This window comes from Lactuca sativa, chromosome 1 (assembly GCF_002870075.4).
Source record: "Lactuca sativa cultivar Salinas chromosome 1, Lsat_Salinas_v11, whole genome shotgun sequence".
NCBI lineage: Eukaryota > Viridiplantae > Streptophyta > Magnoliopsida > Asterales > Asteraceae > Lactuca > Lactuca sativa.
This window is the reverse complement of record NC_056623.2, coordinates 147,469,039-147,488,296: the sequence shown is the minus strand read 5'-3', so window position 1 is coordinate 147,488,296 and position 19,258 is coordinate 147,469,039.

The following is a 19,258-nucleotide window of genomic DNA, read 5'->3' as shown; positions in this document are numbered from 1 at the left end:
CAATGAAAACGATGACGAACTGATCCAAGTAAGGTCGGCGTACTCTATTCATCAGATCCATGAAGACTGCGGGCGCATTGGTCAATCCGAATGGCATCACCACGAACTCGTAGTGTCCGTAACGAGTTCGGAAGGCTGTCTTTGGCACATCCTCCTCTTGCACTCGTAACTGGTGATATCCGGATCTCAGATCAATCTTAGAAAAATAGTTCGCCCCTTGCAGTTGGTCGAATAGATCATCTATGTGAGGCAGAGGGTAACGATTTTTGACCGTCAGTTTGTTGAGCTCTCTGTAGTCAATACACATACGGAATGATCCGTCTTTCTTCTTAACGAACAAGACAGGTGCTCCCCAAGGTGAGAAACTTGGTCTTATAAAGCCCTTGCTGAGCAGCTCGTTAAATTGACCAGAGAGTTCCTGCATCTCAGCTGGTGCTAAACGGTAGGGTGAATTGGCTACTGGGGTAGCTCCTGGGACTAAGTCGATTCTAAACTCGACTTGTCGTTGCAGAGGTAATCCAGGTAGCTCTTCTGGGAAAATGTCGGGGAAGTCGCTCACTACTAGGATGTTCTTTAGTTCTTTCGTTTCGAGGTTCATGTCGACAACGTGAGCAAGGAATGCGTGGTATTCTTTGCGCAGATATTTCTGTGCTTGAATACTTGATATAATGCGAAGACTCGCACCAGGTTTGTCGCCGTAGACTATAAGAGTTTCGTTAGACGGGAGGTTTAGTCGGACTGCTTTCTCGTAGCACATGATGTCAGCACGATGAAGACTTAACCAATCCATGATGATAATAACATCGAAACTTTTTATTGAGACCGGCATGAGGTCGATTGGGAATGAATGGTTATCTAGAGTGAGGATAGAACCTAAGTATATGTTATTCGTACTTTCAGTTTTCCCATTAGCCATTTCTACGGTGAATTGTTCCCTAAGTGTGTGTGGTTGTTGCTTAAGCATGCGAGCAAATTTACAGTTTACGAAGCTTCGCTCCGCTCCACTATCGAACATAATGCATGCATAGGAGTTATCAAGGAGGAACGTACCAGTCACCACGGTCGGGTCAGCAACGGCTTCCCCGTGGCCTATAGCTAGTACCCTCCCTGCTCCTCCATCATTTCTCGCTTTAGGGCAGTCCCTCTTGAAGTGGCCTGCTTCGCCACATCCATAGCAAGTTGTGTCACACCCCCGAACCAGACGGCGGAAACGTCCAGGGGCTGCCGTGACTCAATTGCATACCATAACATTGAATATATATGAAACATAACAACTTTCATCACCATTCATTTCATAATACAACCAGTAGTGTTTACATGTCATACATTGTTTAAAACATTACATTCCCAAAAATTAATTTGTTCGATTCATACAAAAATAAACTGCAACCGTCACTGAATATGAATTCCCTTGATTCACTGGTTCCCTGAGAATACAAGTATTTTGAAAAACGTCAACATATGAAATGTTGGTGAGTTCATAAGTAGTGTTTGAAATCGAATGTTTAAATAGCTTGAAAAACCACCAGAAAATCCGATATTTTCTGAAAAGAAAAGCTTTCGAAAACGTTTGTGAAGATCCATAGGTATGCTTGTTTGTTTCTATACTTGTAAAAAAAAATGTTCATTGAAGATGTATGCGTTTCAAATCTGTATGTAATAAAAACCCTAGGGAAACCCGATGTTCCCCTAATTCTTTTGGAATCCATTAAGTAGCGTTGAAACCATTACGAAAATAGCAGTGTCAGTCCCAAGCGACGTTGGAAGGTTCTCGAGCAGGATTATTTACTACAAACCCACGTTACGCAAACGCCCAGTTTGTAGATATACCAACGATTCCCGAAGGCATCGTCAGTACTAATCGCGTTATCCAATCGCCCGGACAAGGTGTAGTCCCACATCCGAAGAGAAAGAGGTCACGAAGACCCCGATGACTCCATTAACCGGTTGGGGAAAATATGCGTGCGAGGGGTCCCCGACCCGCCTCGTAAAATATGCAGACTTTTCTAACAATACCATGGACCCTTGGGGACCAGTGGTACAAGCCATTGAAAGTCACCCTACGTGGTGCCAAGTCGGTAAAACTCAACACTCCGTAGAAAATATGTGTCTTCGGGCCTTAAGATCAGGTCATTGGGCTAGCTAGGCCCAACAAGCAAGATTTTACACTTTTGGGGCCCGAAGATGGTGCGTAGACGTCTGTGCACACTCGTATGTATATGTATTACCAAACGTTACTTGTATGATTCGTAGTGTCGAAGAGTTAGTAGTTGTAGATTTCCATTGGCTCGAGACCGAGCCAATTCGTTTAACAACGACTTTTGGTATTGTAATGAGTTGTATTTCGTTGATATTCGAGGTGTCATTATTTGGTCAAATTGTACATATTGAATTAGCCTTGAAATATTTCTGTTTTCAGCCCCTCAGTATTTGTAAAATTTACATTTTTAACCCTTTTATTGCAATATTTACCGGTTTGGTCCTTAAACTATTTTTCTTGACATTTTAACACCAAAAATTATTGAAATTAATATTTTCCAGCATATTTTTCATAGAAAACAGTTTAAGTCCCTGAAAATGCAGTTTTCTCGGTTTTAGCCCTTCTTTTCGCAATTTTGACAATTTTGGCCCAAATTGGAAAATTTTTGCAACTTTGGTCCTTTTTAAATTTAAAAAGCATTTTAAACCTTTGAAAAGGGTTTGGGACACTTATAGTCCACTGTTTTACAGAATTTCACAGTTTTGGCCCTTCAACACAGAAAAATTCGCATAATGGGCCTACTTGGGCCGAAATTTTCATTTTTAGCCCAATAAGCTTGAAATTTATATTTTTAATCCTCTAATTGAATAGAATTCCAGAAATAGTTTTATGGAAACTGTTTTGGCACATTTCAACCATCAGAATCTGTAAAATGTCAATTTGGGCCCTTAATTTTGTATTTTTCACATTTTTGGCCCAAAATGTGTGTTTTTAGCTTAAGGAAAATTGTTGCTAACCACTTAGCTATTTTTCTTGTATCACTTATTATGTAGGAACACATTTGAAGCTAAAATCATAAAACATAAGTTATATCTCGGTTTTGAGGGGTTTAATGGCTAGATCCAACATTAAAACACATATAAGCATACATATAAGCATGGAAATCATACAAGGCATACAAACACATATAGATCTACACTTTCACTTGTATTCCCCCCCCCCCACAAAACTCATAAAAACAGAAAATAGGGGTATGAATCTCACCTTGGGGTGTTGACTCGGTTTTTGGAAGGAAAGATGGAAGAAAAGTGAAGTGTTTTTGGCCTTGGCTCCCTTTGATGAAGATCTGGAGTTTTGAGATGATTCTAGGGTGTAAGATCACGATTTTTGTATAGATTAGGAAAGGATTTTGATAACAAAAGAATTTAAACCATAGATCTATGCATAATCTTACCTTAGATGATGATTTACTTGCAAAAATCCTCTTGGAAAGTCCCTAAATTTCGAGATTTTTGGAGAGGGGAGGAAGGAGAGTTCTTGAGTGTTCTAGAGAGAAAGTTGAGATATTTTTTTTTGTGTGTGTGGTGTTGCTCTCGGCCGAAAAAGAAGAGAAGAGGGAAAGGAAGTGACTTTTGAAGTGATGCATGCATGGAGGTATGTGATATGTGCCTAGAAATCCATTAGATAATAGTGAAGTGGCAACCAAAGTCAACTTCCCTTGGATTTGGGCCTTGGGCCGAGAATATGAAGGGAAAGAGGAAAAATTTGGGCTTTTGCCCCTAAGCCCAACATTAGAGGTAGTTTAGGGTATTTATTGGACTTATAAAGTAAAATTGTGATTTTTATGCTTTATTAAGCTAGGTTAGGTTAAATTATGGATCAAAACTTGTGTTTTATTCCCTTCTAGGTTCTACCTAGCCCAAAATATTGAAATAAACAAATGTGGGTCCAATTAGAGCCCAATTAGGGTCCTAAACCCATGATAGTCCAACTGGAAGCTTATTGGTCCATTTGGATCCAATAAGGAAGTCTTAGTCCAAAATGGACTTAACCAAAACTTCTAGGGTCTCCAATTGTTTGATGACTATTTATAGTACTTGTATCTTGTATTTGACTGAAGTTTTTGATTCACATTAGATTGAATGCATAGATTACATGGCTCAAAATTTACAGTTGTGACATCATCCCCCCGTTAGAGGGAATTTCGTCCCGAAATTCTGTTTGAAAGCTAGATTTGAGAAAACTAGAATAGGTGAGGGTACTTCTGCTTCATTTGATCTTCGCGTTCCCATGTGAATTCTGGCCCACGCTTTGCGTTCCATCGTACCTTCACGATCGGGATGCGACTTTGTTTAGTACGCTTCACCTCCCTGTCCATGATTTCGATTGGCTCTTCGACGAACAGGAGATTCTCATTGATTTCGATTTCGTCAAGAGGAATGACGAGAGTTTCATCTGATAGGCACTTTTTCAGATTAGAAACATGAAACACGGGGTGTACACCGTTTAGCTCCGGGGGTAGTTGTAGTCTGTAGGCTACCAGACCTATTCGGGCGACGATTTCGAAAGGTCCAATGTACCGTGGGTTTAGCTTGCCACATTTTCCGAAACGTATCACCCCTTTCCAGGGTGAGACCTTCAACAATACTCGATCACCGACCTGGAACTCTAAGGGCTTTCGCCGTTTATCAGCGTAGCTCTTTTGCCGGTCACGCGATGCCTGTAATCGAGCTTTGATCTGGACAATCTTTTCTGTGGTCTCGCGAATGATTTCCGGTCCTGTCATTGCCCTATCCGACGTATGTGTTCTTGCTAGCTGAGTGTCACCTACTTCAGCCCAACATAACGGTGATCTACATTTACGCCCGTACAGTGCTTCGAAAGGGGCCACCTTAATGCTCGAATGATAACTATTGTTATATGAAAACTCGATCAACGGTAGGTGGGTATCCCAAGACTTTCCGAAGTCTATCACGCATGCACGAAGCATATCTTCAAGCGTCTGAATGGTTCGTTCGCTTTGACCGTCCGTTTGTGGGTGATACGCGGTGCTCATATCAAGATGAGTTCCCATGGCCTTGTGGAGCGACTGCCAAAAGCGTGACGTGAACCTACTGTCCCTATCCGAGATGATAGATTTTGGTACTCCATGAAGTCTTACAATCTCGCGTAGGTACAAACGCGTCAGCCTCTCCATCTTGTAGGACTCTTTGATTGGCAGGAAATGGGCAGATTTCGTCAGTCGGTCGATTATTACCCATATGGTGTCCAATCCGTCCGATGTCTTGGGCAGCTTGGTCACGAAGTCCATAGAAATCCCCTCCCATTTCCACTCAGGGATTGCCGGTTGCTGTAACAATCCGGAAGGTTTCTGGTACTCCACTTTTACTTTGGCGCACGTAAGGCACTTACCAACATAACTAGCGATTTCCGCCTTCATGTTAGGCCACCAATAGTGTTGCTTAATGTCCAAATACATCTTGTCCGAACTAGGATGAATGGAGTATCGTGTCTTGTGGGCTTCCTTCATAACGGTCTCCCTGAATCCTCCGATTTTTGGAACCCAAATGCGGTTCATGAAGTAGTATACCCCATTCTCTTTGACTTCCAGGTTCTTCTCCATTCCGCGTAATGCCTCGCTAGTTCTATTTTCCGCTTTCATAGCCTCTGCCTGGACTGATGCAATTTGAGTGGTCAGATGGGACTGAATGGTTATCGAGTGCGTTTTCGTATGGCGGTTTGTGTATTCCTTCCGACTTAATGCGTCAGCTACCACGTTGGCCTTGCCTGGATGGTACTTGATCTCGCATTCGTAGTCGTTTAACAATTCCACCCATCTTCGTTGCCTCATGTTCAGCTCCTTCTGATTCAAGATGTGCTGGAGGCTCTTGTGGTCTGTGAAGATGGTGCACTTAGTACCGTACAGGTAGTGCCTCCAAATTTTTAGGGCGAAGACCACGGCTCCCAGTTCTAGGTCATGGGTCGTGTAATTTACTTCGTGCGTCTTTAGTTGACGGGACGCATATGCTATCACTCTTCCACGTTGCATGAGAACGCAACCTAAGCCCTGATTTGACGCGTCACAGTAAACTACAAAATCTTCCGTTCCTTCAGGTAGAGATAGTACAGGAGCGCTGCAAAGAGCTTGCTTCAAGGTTCGAAACGCAATCTCTTGTCGGTCTGTCCACTTGAATGGCACGCCATTTTGCGTAAGCAAGGTAAGCGGCTTGGCGATCTTAGAGAAGTTTTGGATGAATCTCCTATAGTAGCCTGCTAGGCCTAAGAACTGACGAATTTCCGTGGGAGTAGTCGGAGTTGTCCATCCTTCCACAGCTTTGAACTTAGAGGGATCCACATGAATTCCCTCTTGGCTAACTACGTGGCCTAAGAAATTCACACTCCGAAGCCAGAACTCGCACTTGGAGAGTTTGGCGTAAAGCTTTTCCGATCGCAGCGTTTCTAGGACTTGTCGGAGATGTTGGCCATGCTCCTCTTTGCTTCGAGAATAGACGAGAATGTCATCGATAAACACAATGACGAAGTTGTCCAGGAACGGTCGACAGATTCCGTTCATTAGGTCCATAAATGCGGCGGGTGCATTTGTTAGACCGAAGGGCATTACGACGAATTCATAATGTCCATAGCGGGTTCGAAAAGCGGTTTTTGGAATGTCTTCTTCTCGGACCTTGAGTTGGTGGTATCTGGATCGTAAGTCTATTTTAGAAAAATAGCTAGCTCCTTGGAGCTGGTCGAATAGATCATCGATTCGCGGAAGTGGGTAGCGGTTTTTGACAGTGAGTTTGTTTAACTCTCTGTAATCGATGCACATTCTGAAAGATCCATCCTTCTTTTTGACAAAGAGCACCGGAGCTCCCCATGGCGAGTAGCTAGGTCGGATAAATCCCTTGTCCAGAAGCTCACTGAGTTGGCTGGATAATTCCTGCATTTCAGCCGGTGCCAACCGATATGGTGATTTAGCGAGGGGAGTTGCTCCTGGAACGAGGTCGATTCGGAATTCAACCTGTCTCTCTGGGGGTACTCCTGGAAGATCTTCGGGAAACACGTCCGGAAATTCACACGCTACCGGAATGTCTTAGATGTTAATTTCTTCTTTGGTCTTGTCCACTATGTGGGCCAAGAATGCCAAATTGTTCTTTCGCAAGTGTTTTTGCGCTTTGATGCACGAGATGAGGCGGAGATTCGTACTGGGTTTATCTCCGTAAATTACTAGGGTTTCGTGATTCGGGAGACGAAGGCGAACGGCCTTCTCGTGGCACATAATCTCAGCATGGTGGGGGCTTAACCAATCCATGCCGATAATCACATCGAAACTCCTAATTGATACTGGCATTAGGTCTATTCGAAAGACGTGCTGGTTAAGGGTTAGGGTACATCCGTTGTAGATCTCCCTAGTGGATTCGGTTTTCCCATTGGCCATTTCCACCGTATAGGTTTCATTTAGCTTCTGGGGTTGTTGTTTTAGTAAATGTTTAAACTTCTCGCTTACGAAACTTCGCTCCGCTCCGGTATCAAATAAGATGCATGCATAAGTGTGGTTTAGGAGAAACGTACCGGTCACCACTGCGGGGTCCTGAACTGCATCACTCTGACCCATAGTCAGCATTCTTCCTGCTCCTCTGTTTCCTGAGTTGTGGTTGTTGTTAGGGCAATCTCGACGGAAATGTCCCGTCCTTCCACACCCGAAACAGGTGTGGCTAGGCCCTGCGTTGTTGCCGCCGGCATTGGTGTTGTTGAGGTTGCGGTGGTTGTTGTTGTTGCTCTGGTTGTTTCCCTGACTCTGGTTCTGAGAAGGATAAGTCCTGCAGAATCTGGCAGTATGTCCCCTTCGGTTGCAACTGGTGCAATGGAACTCCTTACATTCTCCATGATGATGGAAACTGCACTTGTTGCACTTGGGAGCGCTACCAGAATAGGGCCTTGAAGCATTTGAAGCAGCTGAGGCTGGAGCATGTGGGGTGACTGGAACCGGCACAGTAACAGCGTTAACTGCCACTGTTTGCTGCTTTTTAGAGGTCTCGGGACCTTGACGCCCCTTCCTCTTGTTGTTCCATCCTTTCTTACCATCGCTCTCCTTCTTCTTCTCAGTCTCTACCGGTTTCTCGCCCTTTTTGTGGTTATGATCATATAGCCTCTTTGCCAATCTCTTCGCACTGTCAAAAGTTTCAGGGTTCGCAGCTATCACATTCCCTTGAATGGGGGATGTCAGTCCCCAAATGAATCGTTCAATCTTCTTCCCCTCTGATGTGATCATACTCGGGCACAACAGAGATAGTTCGCTGAATCTCGATATGTAAGCATCGATGTTCCCATTCTGCACCGTGAGATTCCATAGTTCCTGCTCCATCTTCTGTATTTCGCCTCGGGGGCAGTACTCAGCCGTCAACATCTCTTTCATCTCTGCCCAGGGAATAGAGTTGGCGACAGGGAGTGTCATAGCTTCCACATGACCATTCCACCAAGTGAGTGCTTGGTCCACAAAAGTGCAGGCTGCGAACTTCACTTTCATCTGCTCGGGGCACTCGCATATCTCGAATACCGACTCTACCTTCTCGATCCATCGCTTTAGGGCGATCACTCCTCCGGTACCGTTGAAAGTTCGGGGTTTAGCGTTCGCAAAATCCTTGTAGGTGCACGTTTTAGTGGGTCCTTGGTTCGTCCCGTTGTTCGAACTTCCGGAGCCTTGACCATTGCCTCCTCCATTGTTTCCTCGGTGAAGTTGTGCCATAGCTGCCGTGACCGCAGCAGACACAGCTGCCTGGAAAGCAGTGGAGTCAACTTTCGGCGGGGTTGGTTCGGGATTTCCGCGAGTAGCTGGGCGAGGCATCTTTCTGTCATGAAACGGAAAGATGTTGAGTGTACGTGGTTTCGGTGAGGTTGTGATCCTACTAACTAGGGGTATGGTACAGACTTAAGTACTTCTATCATTTAGCACACAATCCTAGATTCGCAACACATAGCAAACACATAAAAGTTCACTAATATTATCCTATGTCTCTTCCACTATTGCAGACTAACATACGTTCTCTTTTTGGTGATAAAGGGTATAGTTTTAGGTTCCCTGGCTATTCCGATCTCATCAAGACGTGTGTTAGTTTTACCTTGGAGAGAATGTAGTTGATCAGGCTACATTCGCCCCTTGGCATCACTAAGAACAGTCTCGAATGAACCGAGATACCAGCTTTATTGTGTTTGATTCAGCGTTAGGTCCTTACTCCTAATGCAGGCAAGTGTATTTTATTTATTTGTTTTGTTCAGAGTTATGTTAGTCCTTCTTTTTGGTTTATAGTTGCACATCAATGTATGGCTCGACATGCTAGTTCACTATAAACAAAGCTCTGATACCAACCTGTCACACCCCCGAACCAGACGGCGGAAACGTCCGGGGGCTGTCGTGACTCAATTGCATACCATAACATTGAATATATATGAAACATAACAACTTTCGTCACCATTCATTTCATAATACAACCAGTAGTGTTTACATGTCATACATTGTTTAAAACATTACATTCCCAAAAATTAATTTGTTCGATTCATACAAAAATAAACTGCAACCGTCACTGAATATGAATTCCCTTGATTCACTGGTTCCCTGAGAATACAAGTATTTTGAAAAACGTCAACATATGAAATGTTGGTGAGTTCATAAGTAGTGTTTGAAATCGAATGTTTAAATAGCTTGAAAAACCACCAGAAAATCCGATATTTTCTGAAAAGAAAAGCTTTCGAAAACGTTTGTGAAGATCCATAGGGATGCTTGTTTGTTTCTATACTTGTAAAAAAAAATGTTCATTGAAGATGTATGCGTTTCAAATCTGTATGTAATAAAAACCCTAGGGAAACCCGATGTTCCCCTAATTCTTTTGGAATCCATTAAGTAGCGTTGAAACCATTACGAAAATAGCAGTGTCAGTCCCAAGCGACGTTGGAAGGTTCTCGAGCAGGATTATTTACTACAAACCCACGTTACGCAAACGCCCAGTTTGTAGATATACCAACGATTCCCGAAGGCATCGTCAGTACTAATCGCGTTATCCAATCGCCCGGACAAGGTGTAGTCCCACATCCGAAGAGAAAGAGGTCACGAAGACCCCGATGACTCCATTAACCGGTTGGGGAAAATATGCGTGCGAGGGGTCCCCGACCCGCCTCGTAAAATATGCAGACTTTTCTAGCAATACCATGGACCCCTGGGGACCAGTGGTACAAGCCATTGAAAGTCACCCTACGTGGTGCCAAGTCGGTAAAACTCAACACTCCGTAGAAAATATGTGTCTTCGGGCCTTAAGATCAGGTCATTGGGCTAGCTAGGCCCAACAAGCAAGATTTTACACTTTTGGGGCCCGAAGATGGTGCGTAGACGTCTGTGCACACTCGTATGTATATGTATTACCAAACGTTACTTGTATGATTCGTAGTGTCGAAGAGTTAGTAGTTGTAGATTTCCATTGGCTCGAGACCGAGCCAATTCGTTTAACAACGACTTTTGGTATTGTAATGAGTTGTATTTCGTTGATATTCGAGGTGTCATTATTTGGTCAAATTGTACATATTGAATTAGCCTTGAAATATTTCTGTTTTCAGCCCCTCAGTATTTGTAAAATTTACATTTTTAACCCTTTTATTGCAATATTTACCGGTTTGGTCCTTAAACTATTTTTCTTGACATTTTAACACCAAAAATTATTGAAATTAATATTTTCCAGCATATTTTTCATAGAAAACAGTTTAAGTCCCTGAAAATGCAGTTTTCTCGGTTTTAGCCCTTCTTTTCGCAATTTTGACAATTTTGGCCCAAATTGGAAAATTTTTGCAACTTTGGTCCTTTTTAAATTTAAAAAGCATTTTAAACCTTTGAAAAGGGTTTGGGACACTTATAGTCCACTGTTTTACAGAATTTCACAGTTTTGGCCCTTCAAAACAGAAAAATTCGCATAATGGGCCTACTTGGGCCGAAATTTTCATTTTTAGCCCAATAAGCTTGAAATTTATATTTTTAGTCCTCTAATTGAATAGAATTCCAGAAATAGTTTTATGGAAAATGTTTTGGCACATTTCAACCATCAGAATCTGTAAAATGTCAATTTGGGCCCTTAATTTTGTATTTTTCACATTTTTGGCCCAAAATGTGTGTTTTTAGCTTAAGGAAAATTGTTGCTAACCGCTTAGCTATTTTTCTTGTATCACTTATTATGTAGGAACACATTTGAAGCTAAAATCATAAAACATAAGTTATATCTCGGTTTTGAGGGGTTTAATGGCTAGATCCAACATTAAAACACATATAAGCATACATATAAGCATGGAAATCATACAAGGCATACAAACACATATAGATCTACACTTTCACTTGTATTCCCCCCCCCCCCACAAAACTCATAAAAACAGAAAATAGGGGTATGAATCTCACCTTGGGGTGTTGACTCGGTTTTTGGAAGGAAAGATGGAAGAAAAGTGAAGTGTTTTTGGCCTTGGCTCCCTTTGATGAAGATCTTGAGTTTTGAGATGATTCTAGGGTGTAAGATCACGATTTTTGTATAGATTAGGAAAGGATTTTGATAACAAAAGAATTTAAACCATAGATCTATGCATAATCTTACCTTAGATGATGATTTACTTGCAAAAATCCTCTTGGAAAGTCCCTAAATTTCGAGATTTTTGGAGAGGGGAGGAAGGAGAGTTCTTGAGTGTTCTAGAGAGAAAGTTGAGATATTTTTTTTTGTGTGTGTGGTGTTGCTCTCGGCCGAAAAAGAAGAGAAGAGGGAAAGGAAGTGACTTTTGAAGTGATGCATGCATGGAGGTATGTGATATGTGCCTAGAAATCCATTAGATAATAGTGAAGTGGCAACCAAAGTCAACTTCCCTTGGATTTGGGCCTTGGGCCGAGAATATGAAGGGAAAGAGGAAAAATTTGGGCTTTTGCCCCTAAGCCCAACATTAGAGGTAGTTTAGGGTATTTATTGGACTTATAAAGTAAAATTGTGATTTTTATGCTTTATTAAGCTAGGTTAGGTTAAATTATGGATCAAAACTTGTGTTTTATTCCCTTCTAGGTTCTACCTAGCCCAAAATATTGAAATAAACAAATGTGGGTCCAATTAGAGCCCAATTAGGGTCCTAAACCCATGATAGTCCAACTGGAAGCTTATTGGTCCATTTGGATCCAATAAGGAAGTCTTAGTCCAAAATGGACTTAACCAAAACTTCTAGGGTCTCCAATTGTTTGATGACTATTTATAGTACTTGTATCTTGTATTTGACTGAAGTTTTTGATTCACATTAGATTGAATGCATAGATTACATGGCTCAAAATTTACAGTTGTGACAAGTTGGGCTCGCGCCACGGCCAGGGACCTGGGTGATCAGTTGTGCCGGGAATTTACAGAAATGGACGGTGTGTCCTTTCCTGTTGCAGTTAGAGCACTGCATTTCACGGCAGGAGCCGTTGTGGTGGAAGTTGCATTTGTTGCACTTAGGCAAACTTCCAGCATACTGCTTTCCCGGAGCAGTAGCAGCAGTAGGGGTTACCGCGGCATGCACTGGCACGATTTGCTGCTTTTTGGCAGCTTGTTGGTTCCTCCTTTCATCCTAGTATTTCCGCTTAATATCAGCGGGTTTGGAGGGTTCCGAGATGGATAGGGTTGTTGTGGTTGCAGGGGTTTTGACTCCATGGTCAATGAGTCGTTGTGCCAATCGCTTGGCACTGTCGAAGGTAACGGGGTTTGATGCTAGGACATTCCCCTGATACGGAGGCACTAGCCCCCATATGTACCGTTCGATCTTTTTCCCCTCAGTGGGAACCATATTGGGGCAGAGGGCCACCAGCTTGTTGAATCGGGCAATATAAGCGATCACGTTGGTGCCCTTCATGGTTAGGTTCCAAAGTTCCTGCTCCAATTTCTGCACTTCGCTCCTCGGGCAGTATTCCTCAATCATGAGGTCCTTCATCGTTTCCCAGCCCATGTCGTTGGCTATGACGAGGGTTAGAGCTTTCACGTGGCTGTTCCACCACGTCAGGGCCTTTCCCTCAAAGGTGCATGCGGCATATTTGACTTTGCTCGCAGCAGGGTATGAATAGATTTCGAAGACTGATTCAGTCTTCTCGAACCATTTCGAGAGGGTAATGATTCCGCCGGTGCCATAAAAAGGCTTCGGCTTGCAATTGGTGAAATCCTTGTAGGAGCACTCTCTCGAACGCACAGGGGTTTCAAACGGGGTTGATTCAACAGGGGTTCCACCTCTGCTGGCTTCAGAAGAGTGATACTGAGCCATGGCAGTTGCCACTGCTGCAGCTACGGCAACATTCAGGGCTGCAGTATCGATGACCGGAGGCGGTGGAGGTGTAGGGTTATTCCTGGGAGATTTGCGAGGAGACATCTTTCAGCTATCAGTTTATAAAGATAAGATAAGTGGTAAGAATCAATTTGTAAGCAACGTGAGAGTGACACATGGACCAACTACCCATAGCCCAACAGTTGAATGAGTGTTTGAGATCACAACAAGGAATATTAGTAGGAAAACACAAGTGTATAGATGTCAATCATACTGGTATTACTGATGTAATGAGTTCATGGAAAATCGACCTAACAGTAGGTCTTACATGATACCATACAAAAATTTTGATAGTTCCTAGATTCCTAATTTAGAGTACTGAAAGTTAGGAATATTTTATAGACAAGTGCTACTTAGAGCATAGATGTACAAGGCTCTTCCTTAATCAAAAGATAGAGGTGTACTAGACATCATCTAACGACGAAGGGAATTCCTCGGGCGAGCCCTGAGGTCGGACACTTGACAAAACACCTCTTGAAGGTGTTGATCCTGAGCTCTCTGACGGGCTCAAAGTTCCAAGACCTCAGCTCGGGAGGCAGCCAGCTGTTGCTGCAGGGTTTCATTGGTTCTCCGGGTCCGTTCCATGTCTTCTTCAAGATGGCGGATGTGGACTGTGTTGACACCTGAGTTGGCATCAATCTCCATGACCCGGTCGATGGCTACTCGACCTTGCTCGACATTACGAGCTATTCTGCGGATAATGACAGGCAGAGCTCGGTCAGCAGAGCCACCATCGCTGACGTTGTAAAAGGTTCGGTCCCCAAAGTACGGTAAGGGTTGACCCTGTTCATCACTCCAGCGATTCAAGTTGGTTGCCCACAAGGGAGTAGGACCTGGAAAAGCTGGTCGGGGATTGTTGTTCGGGGCTGGACCTACTAGCGGTAGGTTGTTGACTTCAGGCTTGGAGTCAGATCCATCAGAAAAGCCTTCTGCGAGGTGATCATCCAAAGGGATTGGATGGTCATCTTCGGGCTCTTCTTCGATCCACCCGGCATTGCCTCATTTGGAAAGTACGGGTCGCCATGATGGAATCCAGCCATTTAATCTACACGAGAAGAGAGGTATAAGGATATAGTATACATGTAACTAGTAGTACAAAATACACCTATAGTATTTTAAGTTTTAGTTCTACTGATCTTCTTGTGGTATTGTTGGTAAGTTTTTAGACTTGTTAACACATCACAACCATTCTAGGGCACACGCTAATCACTCCTAGGACCAGCATAGTTGATCAGGCTATGCCATTCCCAGGACTGACCATACATCCCCGAGCTCACGTGTGATACTTAAGAATCGTAATACTTTTGTTCTTGTCATTGTGACACTGATTTTAGTATGAATGCAGACTAGTATACTTAATTAAATATTTTAATATTTAAAGTATAGACTCTTAGTCAGAGTGCTTTAATCCCTAATGGGTTTATAGTTTAGTATATCTTTTATGGGTTGATATACTTGATTCACTATAAACAATGCTCTAATACCAATCTATCACACCCCAAAACCAAGAACGGCGGAAACGTTCTGGGGCGGAGGACGTCATGTAAAGTATCACAACACAGTAAATGTAAATAAGCAAACAACATCATCCATTGCATTAAATATATAATTTTAATACAAGCGTGTTCTGTACAGTTTTAGACACCAAAAATTTAATGTAAATCAAAATACTATGACGAGCCTTGAATGCTCTCCATTTTCTCAAAAGCTGGCATCGGTACCTGTCTACTGATGACCTGAGAATACAAGTTATTTTGAAAGAGTTTATCAGCATTAAGCTGGTGAGTTAATAAGTATTTTAGTGCCGGTGTTTGTTATTTTTAAAACGTTTGAACCTGTCTCACGTATAAGTTGGAAAATGTATGTAAGTGTTTGAAAGTGTTTGTAAAAGTTTGAATCTCTCAGAAAAACCTATATTTTCTATTAAAGTAGCCTTCTACCAAGGCACAACTGTTTTGTATGTTCGTTTGATGTAAAAGTGTGTAATTTCCTAAGTATAACTATCATTTAACAAAATATAGTTTGTACATTATTGTTTAAGTGAGGTTATCACTAAAAATATGTAATGGGTAAATCATTGTAGTACTATAGTTTTGTATTATAGGAACTACTGCTGTACTAACTACCTTAAACCGGATTTATATTAAGGTATAATGTGATAATTGAACCATACTATCGACTGATAACAACGACATAATGAACGGTCGTAATAACAGAATGACGTTCGGCACCCACAGACCTGCAGGTCCGGCTGTAGCTAGCAGCAAGGTGTAGGATAGTTAATCTAGTATAGATCTATACGCAAACTCACGCTCTCCCTCCAAGAGAATTCTGGCTACAACTCGGGCCATGACATTTAATGCATGCTTCGATACAGTGGATCACAATTGTTATCGTATTCCTGTATATGAAACGAAGTGTTTCTCGTTCTAGTATAGTTGTATATGTTCTCCTCCTAGTATAGTTGTATATGTTCACTTCCTAGTATAGTTGTATATGTTCTCATAGTATAGTTGTATATGTTCTCTTCCTAGTATAGTTGTATATGTTCTCATAGTATAGTTGTATATGTTCTCTTTCCTAGTATAGTTGTATACGTTCTCGTAGTAATGTAATGTATAGACTCATGAATGAACTGACTCATTGATCTAGCAGTTGTAATAGTATGATCCTGTGTTACCCCGATGGTAACTTACTAATGGCGTGTCTAGTACGTATGAATATGGAAGTACTTTTATGTCTATATATGTATATTTGATATATAATTAATATGGAAACGACCTTCGGATGGTCACCCGAAATCCCACCAGACCACATCTCAAGGCGCGAAAAGGAAATAGGGCGGGTGGCCTTCCTAAGCCCTTTAAACATTATTTATACATCTATACATATATGGGCGTGCAATTTATAACAAGTAAAACAAAGTTTAAATAAAAGCATTTGATAAGTAAAAGAGTTTGTAAAACATTTTGAAGTAAAACAGTTTGATAAATTGTTTGAACAGTGATAAAATCATTGGTTTCCTAGTTATTAATCACATGTGATTAATGCAATCACATGTTATTGAAGCAATAACTATTTGTATTTAAATTGTATTCTCCCCCCCCCCCATAAAGTATTTAAACATTTAAAATCATTTCAAAGGTTGATTTAAGGGGTATGAACTCACTTGTGGTGAGCTGTTTGGATTGTAGTGTCGGATACCGTGCTAGGTGGCAAACGGAGACTTGTTTACACGCACGAGTCTAGTTATCATATAATAAGCATATATATAACTAATTAGCCAAATAATAACTTAATAAAATAAGTTGGGACACTCAGGAACATGCAAACACTTTGTATAAGTGTTTAACGTCCTAAGGGTTGCATCTAAGTCTATATGGGACAAGGCAAAAGGGTTTAATGTACCAAAAGACCTTGAATAAGAGTTCACCACCCAACAAACCCCACCCTTGGAGTTTACGGTCGTAAAACCATGAGTTTACGACCGTGAACTCCACACTTGGTGGTTTTGGGTGTTTTAAGGTGCTATACTATTTCTAGAATAAGCCTAGCATTTGTGGAATAATCCTTGAAGTAGTTTAAGGCCCTAGAATGCTCCATAGAGGAGTTTACGGCCTAAATACCATATCCCCAAGAGTTGACGGCCGTAAACTCCAATGGGGTGTTGGTTTTTATTCTTTTAAGTCACTTGCACATAAAAGGATAGCTTATAGGTTTTTGTTTAAGGCTAAAGGGGACTTTAGGCACACCTTTGTGCCTTTACATGGAGTTTACGGCCCAAGAGATGTTCCTTGGCTGTAAACTCCCTTTAAGGGATGATTTTGATGTAATTTACTCCCCATTCAAGTCATAAGTATTAAAGGGTAATTGTCTTAAAGCCTTAGGGGTGTTTAGGGCACTCTTAGCCCTTGAAAAAGGTGTTTACGGCCCAAGAGCATATCCTTGGCCGTAAAATCCTAAAACTAAATGTGTTGTTTGATTTCTAGCCCCTAATGTTCATACAAAAAGTCCCTAACTAGATACCTAAGATGGAAATGAGACTAGGTAGCTTTTAGGCCTTGTTTTGGAGTTTACACCCCAAGAACGTTCTTGGGCCGTTAGCTCCCAGATCTTGTATTTTGGACATGTAAATAATGTTATTAAGCATATAACAAGTATTAAAACACATCTAAGAAAGTAGAATCACAATCTGGGATGAAAACCCGAAGATCCGTGAGAGAGAAAATGGCTTTTCTCTATTTGGAAATGTGAATAATGAATTAATTTAATTCAGAAATCTATTTATAGTCCTGAAAATATTTTGACAGAAAATATTTTTATTCTAGAAATTGGACTATAACATTATGAAACTTGGAATGTTCAAATTTCACAAACCCAGGAGCATCCACTCTCCTGATATCTCCTTAAACGTAGACCCTAATGTACACAAACTCATTCGGATGAGTATGAAATCTACTGAAACTGGACTAGCTTCTGTTGAATAGATAACATTCGTACAAATGGAAATTTCGGGTTGTCACATAATGCAAGAAGGAGGTTTCCAAGGAGTTGATCTCCTTTGGAATGCTTTGTAATGGTTGTTGTCAAGTCTTTCTGAGTTTGTGCATAATCAATACAAGAAGATCACTGCATATAAGTTTAGAATCTAACAGATTTCATTAAATGGCATGAATTTGGAATTCTTGCATTTGAAGTAAGGATTTGGGACTGTGAAAGAGGATCATTGGAGTTATGTTCAATTGATCTATTTCACAAACTAAGATCATAGACAAACATAGTATGCATACTTGGTGTATGGCATGACTAGTGTTTAGAAAACATAGTGTTCATGCTTGAAGCATGGGACACCTATTGTTTTAATTCAAGAACAAAGTTGAAAACTGAAACAGTATACAATAAATAATGTGTAATCATATGGTGATAAATAAAAGGTGTTTTATTTATACACATAAGCTCTGATACCAAATTCGATTCAATTATTCTAGTGTTTCATTATGCATGTTTTGACTTCCAGGATAACTAGGTCGTTCTTCCTGAATGAGTAAGTTATTCAAATAATCCACAGTCGGTCATATGTTGGAAGTAGATATGAATTAAGACTGCCATGGGTTGACTTGTAGAGGTCTAAGATGTTGGACAAAGGGCTACAACACTCATGAGTGCTCATAAGTTCTGAGTATTGGATTCAACCCGCGCTCATTTGAATAACTTCATGGATTTTATCACCAGTGATCATGAGATGATTGTTGGATTAATGTCTAAGTCCATAACTATAATTGGTAAGACTTGACCCGACCCGACATGGTCCATTTGGGTTGCATGGCATCATGCATTTGGATAGACTATAATGAGAGAAATAACACTTAAGGTCGATTAATATATTATAAGTTCTAATATATTAATAAGATTATTTAGTTAGTATTGATCAAGAATTAATCTAGGATTAATTAAGTGATCAAAAGAAGACTAATTATATAGTGGGCTAATGCTCCATGGGTTGATTGTGTAAATCATCCATACTTATATAGTGGGCTAATGCTCCATGGATTATCTAGTTGGGCTAAAACCCATATGATGCTTCATGGATACTCCATGGTGTTTTAGTACCCATGGATCATGGAAATGAAAGGCCATGTTAATTAGGGTTTACATGGTGTAACCCTAACTATATATGCATCTTATTCCTGACCAAATGCGCACTAGTATCATTCTAGAGAAGGGCTAGCCGATTTTCATCAAAGTGTGAAGTCCTATCAAGTCATTCCATTTGTATTTGGTGTTGTGTGAACCATTTGAGGTGTCACACTTAGGGCACTAGGAACTCAAGCTTCATGAAGACATTCTACATCAAAGAGGTATGTATTCTATCTTGTTATATTCATTGTTTTATAGCTTAGATTAGGATAATACCTTGGAGGTTCA